Below are 19,386 nucleotides of genomic sequence, written 5' to 3'. Positions count from 1 at the left end.
GGAAAGGCAGGTGACAAGGCCCCTGCCCTAGGGCAGTCTCATGGGCACGGCATCGTGTGCAGTGAGCTGGTGGAGTAAGTGGCCAGGGACCTGGCTGCTATACTGGCCACACCACCCAGAGCTTTAACTTCACAATAATCTTCAGCAGTTGGTACAAACTGGGGTTCAGGAGATTTCACACTCTCTTCCCTGGGATCACAGGCTGAGGTAAGAACCAGGATTACAGGATTCTCCCTTCTTGTGCTGTGGTGATTTGCAGTTGTAACTGGCCAGTGGCTGGGCACTTCTTTGCCCAGGTAGGTACTGTATTTATTGCAGAGACATAGAGGTGACACTGCTCCAGGTCACAGATGGGAAGTCAGCTGACCTAGAATCCACTGCCATGTCTGTGCAAGTGCAAAGCCTAGTCTTGCCATCATTATCCCTGGGAGCAGGACAGCCCCAGCCGCAGATGCACCTGCATCCAGCCCCTGTCTCACCTGTGCAGTGAGGAGCGTGCTCCGCATCACTGGTTACTGATGTCTTTAGAACATCCCTTCCTTTTGTCACTAGCTCAGCCAAGCTGGAGAACTATCCCTTGACCTTTTCTAAAATTTTCAAAGGAGGAGACACTGCAACCACCCTCATCAGGGGAATCTGGAATTATTTCCCAATTACTGACCTATAAACCTGGAGGCATAATACCAGCACAGTCGTAATTGTAAGATCCAGCTGTGTGGTGATTCAGCACTCACAGGACCCTCACCCTCTACGTACTGGTGGGGGGCTGAGGCATACAAGGTGTAGGGACCTATCCAAGAACACATAGCTGGGAAATCTCAGAACTACCACTGGAAGCCAGGTGTTCTGGCTGGGGTAGCAGAATGCTTATAATATCCTGAGTTTGGTTCTGCCTACTTGATGGCTCAAATTTGAACAGCTTTTTTAATAGGGCGAGGTAGCTCATGCCTATAATCCTAGCCATGGTTAGGAGGCCAAGGTGGGAGGATCACTTGAGCTCAGAAGTTCAAGACCAGCCTGTACAAGAGGGAGACCCCAGGCCCTATTAAAAGTCCAAAAAGCTAGCTGGGCTTGGTAGTAAGAGCCTGTAGTCCCAGCTGAGAGGCTGAGGCAAGAGCCTAAGACTGAGGTTGCTATGAGCTATGATGCTGCAGAACTCTAACCAGGGCGACAGAGTAAGACTCTGTGTCAAAAAAAAAAAAAAAAGTAACATCATTAAAAAATAATAAATTTAAAAACTTAAATTAGAGCAGCACCTGTGGCTCAAAGGAGTAGGGCGCCGGCCCCATATGCCAGAGGTGGCAGGTTCAAATCCAGCCCTGGCCAAAAACTGCAAAAAAAAAAACTTAAATTAAAAAAAGAGCTTTCAATAGACCATGATAAATACTCCTCACTTCAACAAAAGACATTGACTTGCTACAATATATCAGTCACCATTTTAGCAGATACCACATTTAAAACAGATCTTCTAAGAGTTCTTTCATTGGTTTAAAATTATATTATTCATACAATTGGCTGTTTTGTCATAGCTTTTAAATTCAGTAATCAGATAAAATAGTACACATAAGTAGTTCTCATTATTTTACTATAAATCCTACTACCAGAATTACTACTTCAGCCTTGTAACATTTAAAGCCACATCCTAAAGACCTGTACTGACAGCTCTATCTTCTGTTGAAGTCTACCCTCTGGCCTCATCTCTCCTCACTTGATGCCATCAAGTGTGGTCCAGGAGCAGTGGTGTCACCTGGGTGTTTGCTAGAAAGGTAGACTAGCAGGCCTGCCTCAGCCCCATTATACAGCATCTCTGGGGTAGGGCCAGGAATTCCTGGTCTAACCTGCCCTCCCGGGGCTGCTGCTGCTGAAGAGGCTACTGTTCCGGGTACACCGACCCTTCAGCCAAACTGGGTAGTGGTGTGTCCAGCATACACCCCTCACCTTGCTGCCCAAACCTTGGCTCACACTGCTCCCTCAAGCTGGAGCACCTTCCTCTATGCTGGCCCTGGAGGTTCTGTCCAGTGCAGGAGGGCAGCATGTGCAGGGTCTGAAAGAACAGGGAGCTGGAAATCACCCCTGAGGCTGGACTGGAGGGCCTCACGGCAAGTGGAGAGAATTGAGGCCAGAAGGAGAGACAAGAGCCATAGTGAGAAGGGTTTCATAGTTTAAGATGGAGCCTTCATGAGTTGTAGAGTTTACAGTCTGAGCCAAAACCATTCAAAACACAGACTAGATCCAGGAGATAGGCTTGGCTGGACAGTGAAAGTCAGTGGAGGTGAAGATGACCAAGTCACCTCGACTCCAGTGCAGGATCAGAAAGTGGCCCCAGGTGCCGTGGCACCTTCCTCTGCTGTAGCACCTGCTGTCCCCTTTCACAATGGCATGTACTTTACTGTTATTTAACAGGACCACAGTATGGCCTGGGCATCAAGACTTTGCAAAGTTCCAAGTGACTCTGAGAGGGCAGACAGGCAGCAGGGAGACCACGTGACACACGGTGTCTGCCTCAGGGAAGCAGGTGTGAGACCTGCCCAAAACTAAGCAGTCATCATCCACTGAGTTCAGGGGGAAGGAAAATGACTCCCTCCCTTCCCTCCAGTCACTGTCACCTGCGCTTCTCTGACACCCTCCATTTGGGGGGCCTAGCAGCTCAGCTTGCTGCTTCCCTGTCTCCCCTTTCCTGCCTTAATTCTGGGTGATCCAGGATTTGTCATCTCCAGACCTTCCTAACTTTAGTTCCTCATCTCCGTGTCACTCAGCTGCCCATGCCCAGCCAAGCCTACCTACTTCCTGGGTTTTGTTCAGTCTCAAACTCCAATATCCTGCTATGGGGCCCTCCTCCTCCCTGACACCTCAACACCCATCTGCGTTGTAGTCAGCACCTCAGGGAAGGCCGACGCCTGCCTTGCTGCAGGGCTGAGGGCCAGAAGCCCACCAATGCTGGCTGGTAGGACTTGAGGGCATCTGCCAAGACACTGCAGGAAAAAGTTCTGTAATCCAAAGAGCAAGTCATAGGAGACCTTCTCTTCTATTGTTTAACTTTTTTTTTTTTGAGTCTCACTGTGTCACCCTCGGTAGAGTGTCATGGTGTTACCACAGCTCACAGAAACCTCACCTCAGTCTCTTGGGTTCAAGTGATCCTCCTGCCTCAACCTCCTGAGTAGCTGGGACTACAACCACCTGCCAACAACACTCAGGTAATTTTTTCCATTTTTAGTAGAGATGGGGTCTTGCTCTTGCTCCAGCTGGTCTCAAACCCCTGAGCTCAGGAGATCCATGGCCTCGGCCTCCCAGAGTGTGTGAGCTGGCCCCCATTGTTTACCTTCTGGAACTGGTGTGGCCACCTTGTTACAAGCAGGAGAACAAATGAACACCAAGAATGGAAGTATAAAGAAATGGTCATAGAACAGAACCACTTTCATCTTAGTCTGTTTAGGCTGCCATAACAAACTACCACAGACAGGGCAGCTTAAATAGAGGACATTTCTCACTGTTCTGGAGGCTGAAGAGTCTAAGATGGAGGCACTGGCAGATTTGGTGTCTATCTGGTGGCGACCAGGCTCCAGGCTTACAGCTGGTCCTGTCTTGCTCTGTCCTCACACAGCAGCAGGGGCAAGGGAGCCCTTGGAGGCCTCTTTTATAAAGGCACTAATCCCATTTTTGAGGGTACCCCCCTCATGATCTAATCACTTGAGATGCCCCCTCCTAATGCTATCACACTGGGGGCTTCAGCTATGAATGTGGAGGGGACAAAAATATTTAGTCTGAAGGGACTCAGCCCACCAGAAACCCTGCTTAGTCAGGACCCTGAAGGCCTGTTGTAGAGAAATCCTTTTTTGTTGCACTTCTGTCAATGCAAACTCAGCCACCCCTAACTGGCTCTCACCCCAAGCACAGCTCCAGCCCTTCCCCCCATGCCACCTCCCTCAGGTGACCTCGTTCTTCTGCTTCATGGCCATCTCCAGCCCCCGGGCTGTGGACTATCAGGCTCTGAGCTGCCCCTGCACACCCCGCTGCCTCTCCCCCCAGGTGCAGTCTTGTCTCTGGTCAGCATGACTCCGTGCAACCATCCTGCAGACCCTGCACAAGCATCACAGGTGTCACTTTCGCCCAGGTCCCAGGGGCTCGCCAGACTCACCTCTCCTTTTCTTCCCTCACCCCCAGCCTTGTCTCTCCCAGCCTCTGACTCTGGGCTAAGGACTTTGCTTCTTGCCATGTGGAGAAACTAAGCCAAGAAGTGTGAGATCTCTTGACTTGGGGCCCGTCAGTTAGAAGCCCTGGGGCCATGCCTTGAGCTGCACCCCTCATTCCATGTCTGATCAGGAGCCAGTCCCAGCCCCACCAAACCCAGTCTTTCCCACCCGTGAAGGGTCATGGGCGCTGGCCAGCAGGACACCTCAGGTTCAGGTGTCACCACAGTCCCCTCTCTCCCAGGAATCTGCTCCACTTGTCTTCTGTAGATTGGTTTCTTCCACCCGCAGGTCAGTCTGCCTCACATCTTTCCCTTCATTATGAACATGGCCATGTCTTTTCATTAAAAAAAACAAACAAACAAAAAAAAAAGAGCCACATACACCAGAGCTGGTGGGTTCGAATGCGGCCCGGGCCTGCCAAACAATGACAACTACAACCAAAAAAGAAAAAAAAAAAAAATAGCTGGGCATCGTGGTGGGCGTCTATAGTCCCAGCTACTCGGTAGGCTGAGGCAAGAGAATCGCTTAAGCCCAGGAGTTTGAGGTTGCTGTGAGCTGTGATGCCATAACACTCTACATAGGGTGATAGCTTGAGGCTCTGTCTCAAAAAAAAAAAAAAATCAAAAAACGAAAGCACAAAAAAAAATTTCCCCTGTGACCCTACACCTGTCTGTGGGTCCTTAAAGGAGTCTCGGGACTTTGTTGTTTTACCTACTTGGACCCTGCCATCCCAAACCTTGGGGTTTATAGAAAACAAGGGAATGATCCCCAATCACCCATGACTTAAAAAAAAAGATGTGGACTCAGCACCAGCCACATACACCTGAGCTGGCGGGTTCGAATCCAGCCCAGGCCCACCAAACAACAATGACAGCTGCAACCAAAAAATAGCCGGGCATTGTGGTAGGCGCCTGTAGTCCCAGCTGCTTGGGAGGCGGAGGCAGGAGAATCACTTGAGCCTAGGAGTTGGAGATTGCTGTGAGCTGTGATGCCATAGCACTCTACCCAGGGCAACATGAAGGTGCACAGTTCTCAGCACCCCAGAAAGGTGGCTTTGTCTCATATGTGCTCCTTGTGGTATGAGAACCTAAGGCAGGAAAATTCCATTCTCGGCTATAAGCAAGACTCGGGGGTTAATTCCTCCCTACTTCCTAAAGCAGCAGAGACGCAGGGGTTAATTCTTCCCTGCTAGCTGAAAAGGCCTTGAGATATGATTCCCTGAGGTCCCCGCCAAGTCGTAGCTGGAGATTTAGCACCTGTCTGGAGCTGAACTGTTACTCTTCATTCCCTAACTTCAAATTACACAAAAGCTTCATTTAACCTGTTAGGGAGGTGGGCGAACAGAAACAGACAGCCTGGTATCCTTGTAGTTTATCTTTAAGTTATATGCTCTAGACTTAGAAATGACGTGTAGATGCTTTGCAACATTTATGCTGAAGAGAACTTTTTATACTAGTCTCAATTAATGCTTTTGTTCTTTATTCTTGCTCATTCTTATCTGGTGAGTTTGAATGTATAATACAGTGAATAAAGATAAACAGGGCTGTAGGCCTGAGCGAGCCTCAGACTTCCCTTAATTAATCACTCCGTCTGCAGTGATATCTCTGTGTCATTGATTGGGCTGGTGGACAGCAATAGCAACAGCTTGAGGTTCTGTCTCAAAAAAAAAAAAAATGTGATCTAGAAGCAGATTTTCACACCTTCTCGAATCTCTGGTTTTGGGCCACCTGCCTCTACTCCAGGCTTCACCATGTCCATCAGGGTTACCCAGAAGTCCTACAAGGTGTCCAGCTCTGCCCCACGGGCCTTCAGCAGCTGCTCATACAGCAGTGGGCCCGGTGCCTGCATCAGCTCCTCGAGCTTCTCTAGGGTGGGCGGTGGCAGCTTCCGGAGTGGCCTGGGCACAGGCTTGAGTCTGGGTGGAGGCTACACCAGGGCTGGAGGTATGAGGGGCATCACAGCCATCACAGTGAACCAGAGCCTGCTGAGCCCGCTCAATCTGGAGGTGGACCCCAACATTCAGGCCGTGCGCACCCAGGAGAAAGAGGAGATCAAGACCCTCAACAACAAGTTTGCCTCCTTCATCGACAAGGTGCGCTTCCTGGAGCAGCAGAACAAGATGCTGGAGACCAAGTGGAACCTCCTGCAGCAGCAGAAAACGGCTCGTAGCAACATAGACAGCATGTTTGAAAGCTACATCAACAACCTTCGGCGACAGCTGGACACACTGGGCCAGGAGAAGCTGAAGCTGGAGGCAGAGCTTGGCAACATGCAGGGGCTGGTGGAGGACTTCAAGAATAAGTATGAGGAGGAGATCAATAAGCGTACAGAGATGGAGAATGAATTAGTCCTCATCAAGAAGGATGTGGATGAAGCGTACATGAACAAGGTGGAGCTGGAGTTCCTCCTGGAAGGGCTGACTGACGAATCAACTTCCTCAGGCAGTTGTATGAAGAGGAGATCTGTGAGCTGCAGTCCCAGATCTCGGACACATCTGTGGTCCTGTCCATGGACAACAGCCGCTCCCTGGACATGGACAGCATCATTGCTGAGGTCCTAAGCCGGGCTGAGGCTGAGAGCGTGTACCAGACCAAGTACGAGGAGCTGCAGGTGCAGGCTGGGAAGCACGGGGATGACCTGGGCGCACAGAGACGGAGATCTCCGGCATGAATTGCAACATCAGCCGGCTCCAGAATGAGATTGAAGCTCTCAAAGGCCAGAGGACTTCCCTGGAGGCCTCCATCGCGGATGCTGAGCAGCGTGGGGAGCTGGCTGTTAAGGATGCCAACGCCAAGCTGGCCCAGCTGGAGGCTGCCCTGTGTCAGGCCAAGCAGGACATGGCTCAGCAGCTGCGTGAATACCAGGATCTGATGAACGTCAAGCTGGCCCTGGACGTGGAGATCGTGGAGATCGCCACCTACCGCAAGCTGCTGGAGGGTGAGGAGAGCCGACTGGAGTCGGGGATGCAGAACATGAGTACCCACATGAAGACCACCAGTGGCTACTCAGGTGGCCTGAGCTCGGCCTATCGGGGCCTCACAAGCCCTGGCCTCAGCTATGGTCTGAGCTCCTTCCAGACCGGCTTTGGCTCTGGTGGGAGCTCCGGCTCCAGGACTGTGGTTGTGAAGAGGATTGAGACCCGAGACGGGAAGCTGGTGTCTGAGTCCTCTGATGTCCTTCCCAAGTGAGCTGCCACTGTGGCCCCTCCAATCTACCCTCTCACAAGGCTGCCACAGAGCCTGTGGGGGAGGCAGCAGTGCCAGGGAGCACATGGAACAGGAGACCCACCTGAGGCTCAGCCCCATCCCTCAGCTCATTCTTCTGGGGAGTTTACCACCTGGGTTACCCACCTCTTATGTACATCCCCAACTAAAAAACAATTTGCTTTTTCCAAAATAAAGCCTCAGCCTCGCAAAAAAAAAAAAAAAAAGTGTTGGTTTTAACAAATGCCAAATGGATCAGTGTTCTTGCTTTGGGAACACCTCTAGCAGGGATGCGGCTCCCTGCCTCCCCTTGAGGATAGCTGGCGGTAGCCAAGCAAGAACCTGGAGAGCATGTGTGCGGCTGGCCAAGTGAGCATGAGTCTGACTCAGCAATGCCCAGGCGTCCCATTGCTGTTTCAGGCTTATGGTTTCTGTAGAACTGAAAAGATGCGCTTCAAGAGGGCAGCTGGCCTAGTGCTGGCTGGGGAGGCCGCTCACAGGGTGCAGTTGTTTCTCCCAGAGCTGGACTGGGGAATCAGCACTGACTCAGCCCCACAGTCCAGGGATCTCTGGACCAGGTCTTGTCACTCGCAGCTGTGGGAACTGGGAGTGAAGACACTCAAGGAATGAAGAATTTTGGAGCAAAATTCCCCATAAGCTTTCTCTCTCTTGCTGAAATTCCTCTTTGTTTCTTTGGAAACAGTCATTCATGTAGTTGCAAAAACCCATTGTTAACAAGGCAGGGGGTGGGTCATTTGTGTTGGCAAATGTCAAACCTTCCAGGCCCACTTCCCATCCAAGACTTTCAGAAGAATAGTCCACACTTGCTCACTCCAGTGCTTTGCTTTGTTCATTTTATTTTGTTTTATTGAACTGCTTATTTATCCCACAACATGCCATAATGGGCTCCTGAAAAACCTCCCATTAAATTAAGGGCCTCAAACTTTTTCAGTTGAATGTGTACTGTTTGGTCCCTGTCTTTCGAGACCTCTCTGCTGCACTTGAACTAGTGCCAATTCCCTTCTGGAGTCTGCAATGACGCCTCATCCCTGCCTGCTCTGCAGCTCTCCCTCCCCACCTATCATCTTTCCGTTCACTCTGCACCCTTCTGAGCGCCATCCTGGGTTTGAAGGTTCCCACTAATGCCTAAACTAACATCTGTGTCTCAGGTTTCTCCCCCAAGATCAGACCTACATATCCAACAATGCAAGCTATTCCCCAGGTGCCACCCTCAGCCCCAACAGGTCCAGACCCTCTTCCTTCTTAAGCAAACTCCTCTTCCAGGACTAGTAGAATTCAGGAGTAGTGGAATCACCCAGGCACCCCAAGCTGGAGACCTGGGAATGATCCCTCACCTCTTATATCAGTCAGCACAGCCTCTGGAAGTTACCTCTTACAGATTATTTTATTTTATTTTATTTTATTTATTTATTTTGGAGACAGAGTCTCACTCAGTCACCCTGGGGTTGAGTGCCCTGGCATCATAGCTCACAGCAACCTCAAACTCTTGGGCTCAAGTGATTCTCTTGCCTCAGCCTCCCGAGTAGCTGGGACTACAGCTGCCTGCCACAGCGCCCAGCTATTTTTTAGAAATGGGGTCTCACTCTTGCTTAGGTTGGTCTTGAACTCCTGAGCTCAAGCAATCCACCCAGCTCAGCCTCCCAGAGTGCTGGGATTACAGTAGTGAGCTACTGGACCTGGTTGACAGATTATTTAAATCCATTCCTTTGTCTATATCCTTTACGAGGAAATAGGACTTAATAGTTTGAAGGAATAGATTTGACAAAGAACAGATAGGGGTCCCATTCCTGGCTCCCCTTCTGCAAATCGCTTAATCACTCTAAACTTCAGTGTCATCATCTATGAGATGGGAATGGATCCTAGCATTGCCTGCCCTAGGACACTGGTAAGAATTAAATGTGCAGAGTTCTTACCATAGTGACAGGTAGGCAGTGAATAGTACCTGTCAGCTCTCCCCAGGGTGCTGTTATGACACCCCATCCCTTTGACTGCAGGCCCAGCTCAGCTCCCTCTAGACCACTCTCTACCCCCACGGCCTCCCAGCTGGTCTCCACAACAGCCCCTCAGAAAGTGCCATCCCCAAGCAGACCATTAACCTTGTCCTTCAGGGACCCCCCTGTTGGTAGGGATCCCTCTGGGTCCTCCTCATTCCCATCATTTCTAACGTGAACCCTCCCGCCCACCTCCATCATGCTCAGATCATTGTTTTGTAATTACTACCCTGGTTTATGTTTCTGTTTTTCCCACTAGATTAAAGCTTAGTAAGAAGACAGTTTTCTAGGCTCCACCCTTTGACCTTTGAATGGGCTTTTCTGCGGTGAGACCCAGAAATGATATATTTTTTAAATTTGTTATTATTTTATTTATTTATTTATTTATTTTTTGTGGTTTTTGGCCAGGGCTGGGTTTGAACCCGCCACCTCCAGCATATGGGACCAGCGCTCTACTCCTTGAGCCACAGGCACGGCCCTATTTTTTTTATTTTTTGAGACAGAGTCTCACTATGTCACCTCCAACAGAGTGCTGTGGCATCACAGCTCACAGCAACCTCCAACTCTTGGGCTTAAGTGATTCTCTTGCCTCAGCCTCCTGAGTAGCTGGGACTACAGGCATCCGCCACAATGGCCGGCTATTTTTTGGTTGTAGTTGTCATTGTTGTTTAGCAGGCCCAGGCCAGGCTTGAACCCACCAACTTCATTGTATGTGGCCAGCGCCCTACTCACTGAGCTACAGGCACCGAGCCAGCAATGATACATTTTAATGAGCAACCTGGGCAATGACAGTGCTCCCTAAAGTCTGGAAAGGAGCATGGCACAGGCTCTCTGAGTTCCTCCAGGATGGGGCCTGAGCTTTCTTTGTCACTCTGCATCCTGGATCTAACCCAGTCTCTGGCAAACAGTGGTCATTTGAAAATTGCTTGTTCAGTGAGTTAAGGCTGACTCCCAGGGAGTCATAAACCGGGAGTGGCTTGTCTGCTGGGTGGTAGGGGCTCCAACTAGTGTTATCATTGACACAGCTGTCCAGGCTCAATGTTTCAAGCCGTCTTCCAGGAAGCCTGCGACCTTACTGACCACAAGGGGGGGGGCCAGGTGGGAGGCTTTTCAACCACTGGTCCTACTTTTTGTTTTTGTCTATTCACATTCTACATATATAGGCTGGGTATGGTGGCTCACACCTGTCATCCCGGAGAGGCAGGTGGACTGTTCCAGCTCAGGAGTTCATTGGTCTGAGCAGGAACAAGTCCCCGTCTCTTTGGAGTATGTGTTGCAGGTGTCTTGAGAATTTATCGGCCTGTCCTTGCCACCTAGTGGGAACACAGAGGCAACACAACCCCACAAGATCTAGCTCCTGAGGGAACATGATTTAAAGTGAGGTGATGGATGTGTTCGGTGTAAGCATTTCACATTGTATATCAAATCAGTACACTGAACCCCATACATACATCAATGTACACAGGTACGATTTAATTTAAAAAATAATTTAAAAAATAGTTAAAGAAGGGCAGTGCCTGTGGCTCAAAGGAGTAGGGCACCAGCCCCATATGCCGGAAGTGGCGGGTCAAACGCAGCCCTGGCACCAAAAACTGCAAAAAAAAAATTAAAAAGTAATTAAATAAATAAATAAAAGTGACATTTCCCTAGCAGTCTCAGGCACTAGCACGTGTGTGTGTGCGCACATGAATTATGTGTGTACACACATTATACACAATGCTCATTGCAGCACCTGAAATGCAAAAACTGTGGCAGTCTAAATGGCCATTAGAAAACTGTTAAACCTTTGTAGGAGCTGACTAAGGAGTGCCAGGGAGGGCCTGCCTGTGTTCCCAGTACCTTGGGAGCCTGAGGCAAGAGAATCACTTGAGCTCAGGAGTTTGAGACCAACCTGAGCAAGAGCAACACTCCATCTCTAAAAATAGCCAGATGTTGTGGTGCAGGATATAGTCCTAGCTACTTGAGAAGCTGAAGCAAGAGGATCGCTTCAGCCCAGGAGTTTGAGGTTGCTGTGAGCTGAGACGCCATAGCACTCTACTGAGGGCGACAAAGTGAGACTCTGAGAGCAACAAAATGAAACTGTCTCAAAAAAAAATAGAATAAAATAAAGAATAGGGAAGAATTGTTATTAACATACAAATAGCTAGGTTAAGCAAAACATCAAGATGCATAAAGTACAATTTATTCATGAAAAGGGTTTTTTTTCTTTTGTTTTTTGGGGTTTTTTTGAGATAGTCTCACTATGTCACCCTTGGTAGAGTGTCATGGCGTCACAGCTAACAGCAACCTCAAACTCTTAGGTTTAAGCAATTCTCTTGCCTCAGCTCCCGAGTACCTGAGACTACAGGCACCCAGCACAACATGCGGCTATTTTTTGTTGCAGTTTTCATTGTCGTTTAGCAGACCCAGGCTGGATTTGAACCCACCAGCCTCGGTGCATGTGGCTAGCGCTGTAACCACTGTGCTATGGGTGCTGAGCCTGTTTTTTTTTTTTTTTGAGACAGAGTCTCACTTTGTCACCCTTGGTACAGTGCCGTGGCATCACAGCTCACAGCAACCTCAAACTCTGGGGCTCAAGCAATCCTCTTGCCTCAGCTTCCCGAGTAACTGGGACTATAAGCGCCCACCACAACACCCAGCTATTTTTAGAGATGAGGTCTCGAACCTGTGACCTCAGGCAATCCACCCACCTCGGCCTCCCAGGGCACTAGGATTACAGGCATAAGCTACTGCACTCAGCCTATCTCACAGCTTTTGATGTAGTTTAATTTTCATTTAATTTAAAATACTTTCTGACTTTCCTTTTGGGGGTAGGGTACACAGCATCCCTCTTTGCTGCCAGGCTAGCATGCCGTGGCGTCAGCCTCGCTCACAGCAATCTCACAGTGGCTTCAGCCTACCTCAAAGCTATCTCAAATGCCTGGATTCAAGTGATCTTCCTGCCTCAGTCTCCAGAGTAGCTGGGACTCCAGGCAGCCACCACAACACCTGAGATTTGTGTTTCACTGATGGCTGATGTCACTGATCATCCCTTCATGTGCATACTGGCCATTTGTGTATGTTCTTTGGAGACATGTCCATTCAAGTCTTTTGCCCATTTAAAAAGATAACTTCATCTTGAGTCAATTTTTGAAACTGGTGAAAGGTGTGGGTCCAGTTTCAATCTTTTACCTGTGGTTATCCAGTTTTCCCAACACCATTTACTAAATAAGGATTCTTTTCCACAGTGTATGTTCTTATTTGGTTTATCAAGAGCAGGTGGCTGTAAGATGATAGTTTTATCTCATGGCTTTCTACTGGGTTCCAAATGTTAATGTCTCTATTTTTGTGCCAATACCATGCTGTTTTGATCACTACGGCCTTGTAGTATAGCCTAAAGTCTTGTCTGGTAGGGACATATCCCCAGCCTTGTTTTTATTTCTAAGAATTGCCTTGACTATACAGGGTTTTTCTGGTTCCATATAAAATGAAAATTGATTCAAGATGATAAAAGATTTAAATCTAAGGCATGAAACAATACAAATCCTCGAAGAAAGTATAGGGAAAACACTTGAAGATATTGGCCTGGAGGAAGATTTTATGAAGGAGACTTTTGTGGCAATGTAACAGCAAAAATAAACAAATAAATTAATTAAACTGAAAAGCTTCTGTACAGATCAGGAAACAACAACCGAAGCAAATAGACAACCTTCGGAATGGGAAAAGATATTTGCATATTATGAATTGGACAAAAGTTTAATAACTATGATCTACAGATAACTCAAATTAATCAACAAAAAAAGACTCAACAATCCTGTATGTCACTGGGCAAGAGACACGAATAGAACCTTCTCTAAAAAAGACAGATAAATGGCTAACAAACATATGAAAAATGCTCATTATCAGAGAAATGCAAATCAAAACCACCCTGAGATATCACCTAACCCCAGTGAGAATGGCCCACATCACAAACCCTCAAAGGTGCAGATGTTGGCATGGATGTGGAGAGAAGGGAACACTTTTACACTGCTGCTGGGACTGCAAACTCATACAACCTTGTTGGAAGAAGTATGGAGAATCCTCAAATAGCTCAAGCTAGACCTCCCATTTGATTCTGTAATCCCATTACTAAGTATCCACCCAGAAGAAAAAACATCCTTTTGGGCGGCGCCTGTGGCTCAGTCGGTAAGGCGCCGGCCCCATATACCGAGGGTGGCGGGTTCAAACCTGGCCCCGGCTGAACTGCAACCAAAAAATAGCCGGGTGTTGTGACAGGCACCTGTAGTCCCAACTACTCGGGAGGCTGAGGCAAGAGAATCGCTTAAGCCCAGGAGTTGGAGGTTGCTGTGAGCTGTATGATGCCATGGCACTCTAACAAGGGCCATAAAGTAAAACTCTGTCTCTACAAAAGAAAAAAGAAAAAGAAAAAACATCCTTTTATCATAAGGACATTTGCACTAGACTGTTTATTGCAGCTCAATTTACAATCACCAAAATGTAGAAACAGCCTAAATGCCCAACGACCCAGGAATGGATTAACAAGCTGTGGCATATGTATACTATAGAATACTATTCAGCCATTAAAAGAGATGGAGATTTTACATCTTTTGTATTAACCTGGATGGAGGCGGAACATATTCTTCTTAGTAAAGCATCACAAGAATGGAGAAGCGAGAACCCAAGGTACTCAATTCTGATATGAAGGCAGTAGATGATCTAATATGAGGTGAGTAGGGGAACCAGGGGGTGGGGAGAGAGGGGGAGGAGGGAAATGGGAGTCATGGTGTATGACACACCTCTTGGGGGTGGGACACAATTATAAGAAGGACTTTATCTAACAAATGCAATCAGTGTAACCTAATTCTTTGTACCCTGAAGAATTCCAAACAATAAAAAAAAGATAGCTTTAATGAGATATAATTCACATAAAACACTATCTATTCATCTAAAGTATATACATCAATGGCTCTAGCTCATCCAAAGAGTTGTGCAACCGTCACCACAATTTTAGGACATTTTCCTCATCCCAAACCCTCAGCTCTCCTTCCCTCTTTCTGGCAGCCCTGTCAGAGATCTACTCCTGTCCCTGTAGACTTGCCTATCTGGACAGTTCAGGAAAGTGCAGTCAGACATGCTGTGGCCTTTGCGTCCAGCTCCTTTCACTTAGCATGCTATTCATTGATGTTTTCTATTCTATTCTTTTTTTGAGACAGAACCTTAAGCTGTTGCCTTGGGTAAAGTGCTGTGGCATCACAGCTCACAGCAACCTCCAACTCCTGGGCTCAAGCAATTCTCCTGCCTCCACCTCCCAAGTAGCTGTGACTACAGGCGCCTGTCACAACGCCCAGCAATTTTTTTTTTTTTTGGTTGTAGTTGTCATTGTTGCTTGGCGGGCCAGGGCTGGATTTGAGCCTTCCAGCTCAGGTGTATGTGGCTGGTATCTTAGCCGCTTGAGCCACAGGTGCCAAGCCTATTCTATTTTTTCTTAAATATATTTTTGTTGTGATAAAAATTCACAACATAAATTTGACATTTTTTTTAAATTTTTATTTATTTTTTTTTTGTTGCAGTTTGGCCAGGGTGGGTTTGAACCTGCTACCCTTGGTATATGGGGCCAGCACTCTTCTCACTGAGCCACAGGAGCTGCCCTGCCATTTTGATAATTTTAAATGTACAATTCAACAGCATTAATGACATCCACAGTCCTGTTCAACCATCATATGGTCCATTTCCAAAACATTTTTATCATCCCCACTCTGTAACCACACAGCAGTAACTCCCACTCTCCCTTCCCCTTTAATCTATCTCTGTGGAATTGCCTATTTTAGACATTGCATGTAAGTGCAGCCATATCATATTTGTCCTTGTGTGTCTGGCTTATTTTACTCAGCATAATGTTTTAAAGGTTCACCGTGTTGCAGTGTGTCAGAACTTTCACAGCTGAGCAGTACCCACTGTCTGTGTACACACCTCCCTGTCTTTGCCTATGATGTGTAAGTTCCTGTTTTCAGTTCTTTTGAGCACATACCTGCGAGTGGAACTGCTGGTAATTCTGTTTAGCTTTTTGACAAATTGCCAAATGGTGTATAGGGGTACCTCATTGTTTTAATTTGCATTTCCTCACTTTCTTATGATATGGAGATTTTTTTTTTTTTGTAGAGACAGAGTCTTTATCGCCCTCGGGAGAGTGCCGTGGCATCACACAGCTCACAGCAACCTCCAACTCCTGGGCTCAAGCAATTCTCTTGCCTCAGCCTCCCGAGTAGCTGAGACTACAGGTGCCCGCCACAACGCCCAGCTATATTTTTGTTGCAGTTCGGCCGGCCACCTTTGGTATATAGGGCCGGCGCCCTACCAACTGAGCCACAGGCACCACCCAATATGGAGAATCTTTTCATATGCTTGTATGTCGTGAGGATATCTTTTGTGGTGAGGTGCTGAGGTCTTCGGCCTGTTTCTTTGGTTGTTCTCTTGTTGTCAAGTTTGAAGAGTTGTATATTGTGGATAACAGTCCTTTATCAGATATGTCTCCTGTGTGTTTCTCCCAGCCTGTAGCTTATATTTTCCTTCTATTGATAATGCCTTTTCAAAGAAAAATACTTCAATTTTAATGAACCCAGTTTCTCAATTCTTTATTTCATCAATTGTGTCTTTGGTGTTGTATCTAAAAAGTCATCACCAAACCCAAAATCATCGAGATTTTCTTCTCTGATGTCTTCTAGGAGTTTTTCTTTATTTTATACTGTGTCTGTGATCCATTTTGAGTTTTTTGTGTAAGGTCTCAGTCAAGATTCATTTTTTTCTGCACGTGGATACTCAGTTGTTCTAACATCATTTGTTGAAAGGACTACTTCTCTACTGTGCTGACTTTTCTCCTCTGTTAAAGATCAGTTGATCATATTTTTGTGGGTCCATTTCTGGGCTCTCTCTTCTGTTACATTGATCTATGAATCTGTTCTTTCACCTACATCACACTGTCTTAATTATGGCAGCTTTATAGTTAAGTCTTGAATTTGGGTAGTGTCAGTCCTCAAACTTCGCTCTCCTTCAATACCGTGTTGGCTATTCTGGGTCTTCTGGCTCTCTATATTAACTTTAGAATTACTTTGTCAATATCTACAAAATATTCTGAGATTTCAATTGAGATTTCATTATACAGATCCAGCAGGAAGAACTAACACCTTTACAACAGAGTCTTTCTAGCCACAAACGTGGACTGCCTCTCCATTTATTTGCTTCTCTGATTTTATTCATCACATTTGTGTAATTATACTCATATGTATCTCCCACATAGTTTCATTTTTTGGAGGTGATAATGTAAATGGTATTGTATTGTTCGTATCAAATTCCACGTATTCATTGCTGGTATATAGGAAAGCAACTGACTTTTGTGCATTTATCTTCTATCTTGCAACCCTGCTAAAATTTCTTATTTGTTTCAGGAGTTTTTCATTTTTTTTTTTCTTTTTGAGACAGTCTCATTGTATTGCCCAGGCAAGAGTGCAGTGGAGTCAGCCTAGTTCCCAACAACCTCAAACTCCTGGATTCAAGTGATTCTCCTACCTTAGCCTCCCAAGTAGTTGGGACTACAGGCTCCTGCCACAGTACCTGGCTTCTTTTTCTATTTTTGGTAGATACAGGGTCTCAACTCTTGCTCAGGCTGGTCTCCAACTCCTGAGCTCAAGCCATCCTTCTGCCTTGGCCTCCCAGAGTGGTAGGACTACAAGTATTAGTCACCAAACCTGGACTTCCAGGAGCTTTTTAATTTATTCTCTTTTTTTTTTTTTTTTTTTGAGACAGAGTCTCGCTATGTCACCCTCAGTAGAGTGTCATGGCGTCACAGCAACCTCAAACTCTTGGGCTTAAATGATTCTCTTGCCTCAGCCTCCGAAGTAGCTGGGACTATGGCACCCACCACAATGCCTGGCTATTTTTGTTATTGTTGTTTTTGTACTTGTCATTGTTTAGCAGGCTGGACCCACCAGCTCCTGTACATGTGGCCGGCGCCCTAACCACTAAGCCATGGGTGCTAAGCCAATTTATTTTTTCACATGTTCTACACAGACAGTTATGCCATCTACAAATAAACACAGTTTTACTTTTTCCTTCCCAATTTGTATGCTTTTATTTCTTTTTCTTGTTTTATTGCATTTATTAGGACATCTGGTAGATGTTAAAAAGTAATAGTGAGGCTCAGTGCCTATAGCTCAAGCTCCCGAGGTGCCAGCCACATACACCAGAGCTAGTGGGTTTGAATCCAGCCCCGGCCTGCCAAATAATAATGACAACTACAGTCAAAAAACAGCCAGGCGTTGTGGCAGGCACCTGTGGTCCCAGCTACTTGGGAGGCTGAGGCAAGAGAATCACTTAAGCCCAGGAGTTGGAGGTTGCCGTGAGCTGTGATGCCACAGCACTCTACCCAGGGTGACAGCTTGAGGCTCTGTCTCAAAAAATTAAAAAAAAAAAAAAGCAATAGTGAAAGGAAATACTTGTGCCTTATTTTGTAGATTTTCTTTATTAAGTCGAGAAAGTTCTTCTGTATTCCTTAGTTTACTGTGAGTTTTTATCATAAATGGGTGTTGGATTTTGTCAAATTCTTTTTCATTTTCTACATCTATTTATACAATTTTTCTTCTAAAACCTGTTGATATGATAAATTACATTTATTGATTTTCCAATATTAAACTGCCTTGCATATCTGGAATAAATCCCACTTGGTTGTGGTATATAATTCCTTACATACAATGTTGGATTTGATTTGCTAACTTTTTTTTTGAGACTTTTTTTTGAGTTTCATTATGTTGCCCTGGTAGAGTGCTCTGGTGATACAGCTCACGGCAACCTCAAACTCTCGGGCTTAAGTGATTCTCTTGCCTCAGCCTCCTGAGTAGCTGGGACTACAGGCACCCACCACAATACCCGGCTATTTTTTGGTTGTAGTTGTCATTGTTGTTTGGCAGGCCTGAGCTGGATTCAAACCCGCCATCTCCTGTGTATGTGGCTGGTGCCCTAGCCACTGAGCTACAGGCCCGAGCCCATTTGCTAACATTTTGTTGAGGATTTTTACATCTATATTCATGAGAGATACAGTTCTATTGTTTGGGTGGTTGGGTTTTTTTTTTTTTTAAGGTAATAACCTTATTTGGTTTTGATATCACAGTAATGTTAGCTTTGAATAAAGAGTTAAGAAGTTATTTCCTCATTTAAATTTTCTGAAAGAATTTCTGTAGTTCTGGTATTTCTTCACTAAATGTTTGGTAGAATTCCTCAGCTAAGCTATCCAGGTCTGAGGTGCTCTTTGTGGGAGGGTTTTTAACTGTGAATTCAATTTCTTTAATAGATGTAGGGCCTTTCAGCTTATTTGAGAAATTAGTTTTGGTAACTTGTATGTTACAAGGAATTTGTCCACTTCATTTAAGTTGTTAAATTTATTGGCATCAAATTGTTCGTAATATTCTAGTATCACTTAACATATGTAGAATCGGAAGTCGTGTCAACTTCTCTCATTCTTTTTCATTTATTTATTTTATTATTATTATTTATTTATTTATTTATTTTGTAGAGACAGAGTCTCACTTTATGGCCTTTGGTAGAGTGCTGTGGCATCACACAGCTCACAGCAACCTCCAACTCCTGGGTTAAGCGATTCTCTTGCCTCAGCTTCCAGAGTAGCTGGGACTTGGGACTATAGGCGCCTGCCACAACACCCGGCTATTTTTTTGTCGCAGTTCGGCAGGGGCCGGGTTTGAACGCACCACCCTTGGTATATGGGGCTGGCGCCTTACCGACTGAGCCACAGGCACTGCCCTATTTATATATTTTTTTTTGAGAGAGAGGCTTGCTCTGCCTCCCGCGCTAGAGTGCTATGGTGTCATCAAAGGCTCACAGCAACCTCAACCTGCTGGGATTCAGCAATCCTTCTGCCTCAGCTTCCTGAAAGGTGGAACTACAGGCACACGCCACAACACCTGGCTAATTTTTCTGTTTTTTTGTAGAGATGGG

General features: G+C 46.4%; 1 pseudogene across 1 annotated transcript; it reads left to right on the top strand.

Moving 5' to 3' along the window:
* The first annotated feature begins 5,913 nt into the window (after positions 1–5,913).
* On the top strand, positions 5,914–7,620 carry LOC128571787 (keratin, type II cytoskeletal 8-like; annotated as a pseudogene). Its single transcript, XR_008375973.1, has one exon. The product of XR_008375973.1 is annotated as a keratin, type II cytoskeletal 8-like (transcript).
* Positions 7,621–19,386: the final 11,766 nt, after the last annotated feature.

Source organism: Nycticebus coucang, chromosome 19 (genome assembly GCF_027406575.1).
Source record: "Nycticebus coucang isolate mNycCou1 chromosome 19, mNycCou1.pri, whole genome shotgun sequence".
NCBI lineage: Eukaryota > Metazoa > Chordata > Mammalia > Primates > Lorisidae > Nycticebus > Nycticebus coucang.
Note: the sequence above shows the minus strand (reverse complement) of the source record. Positions and strands in the feature narration are given on the sequence as shown.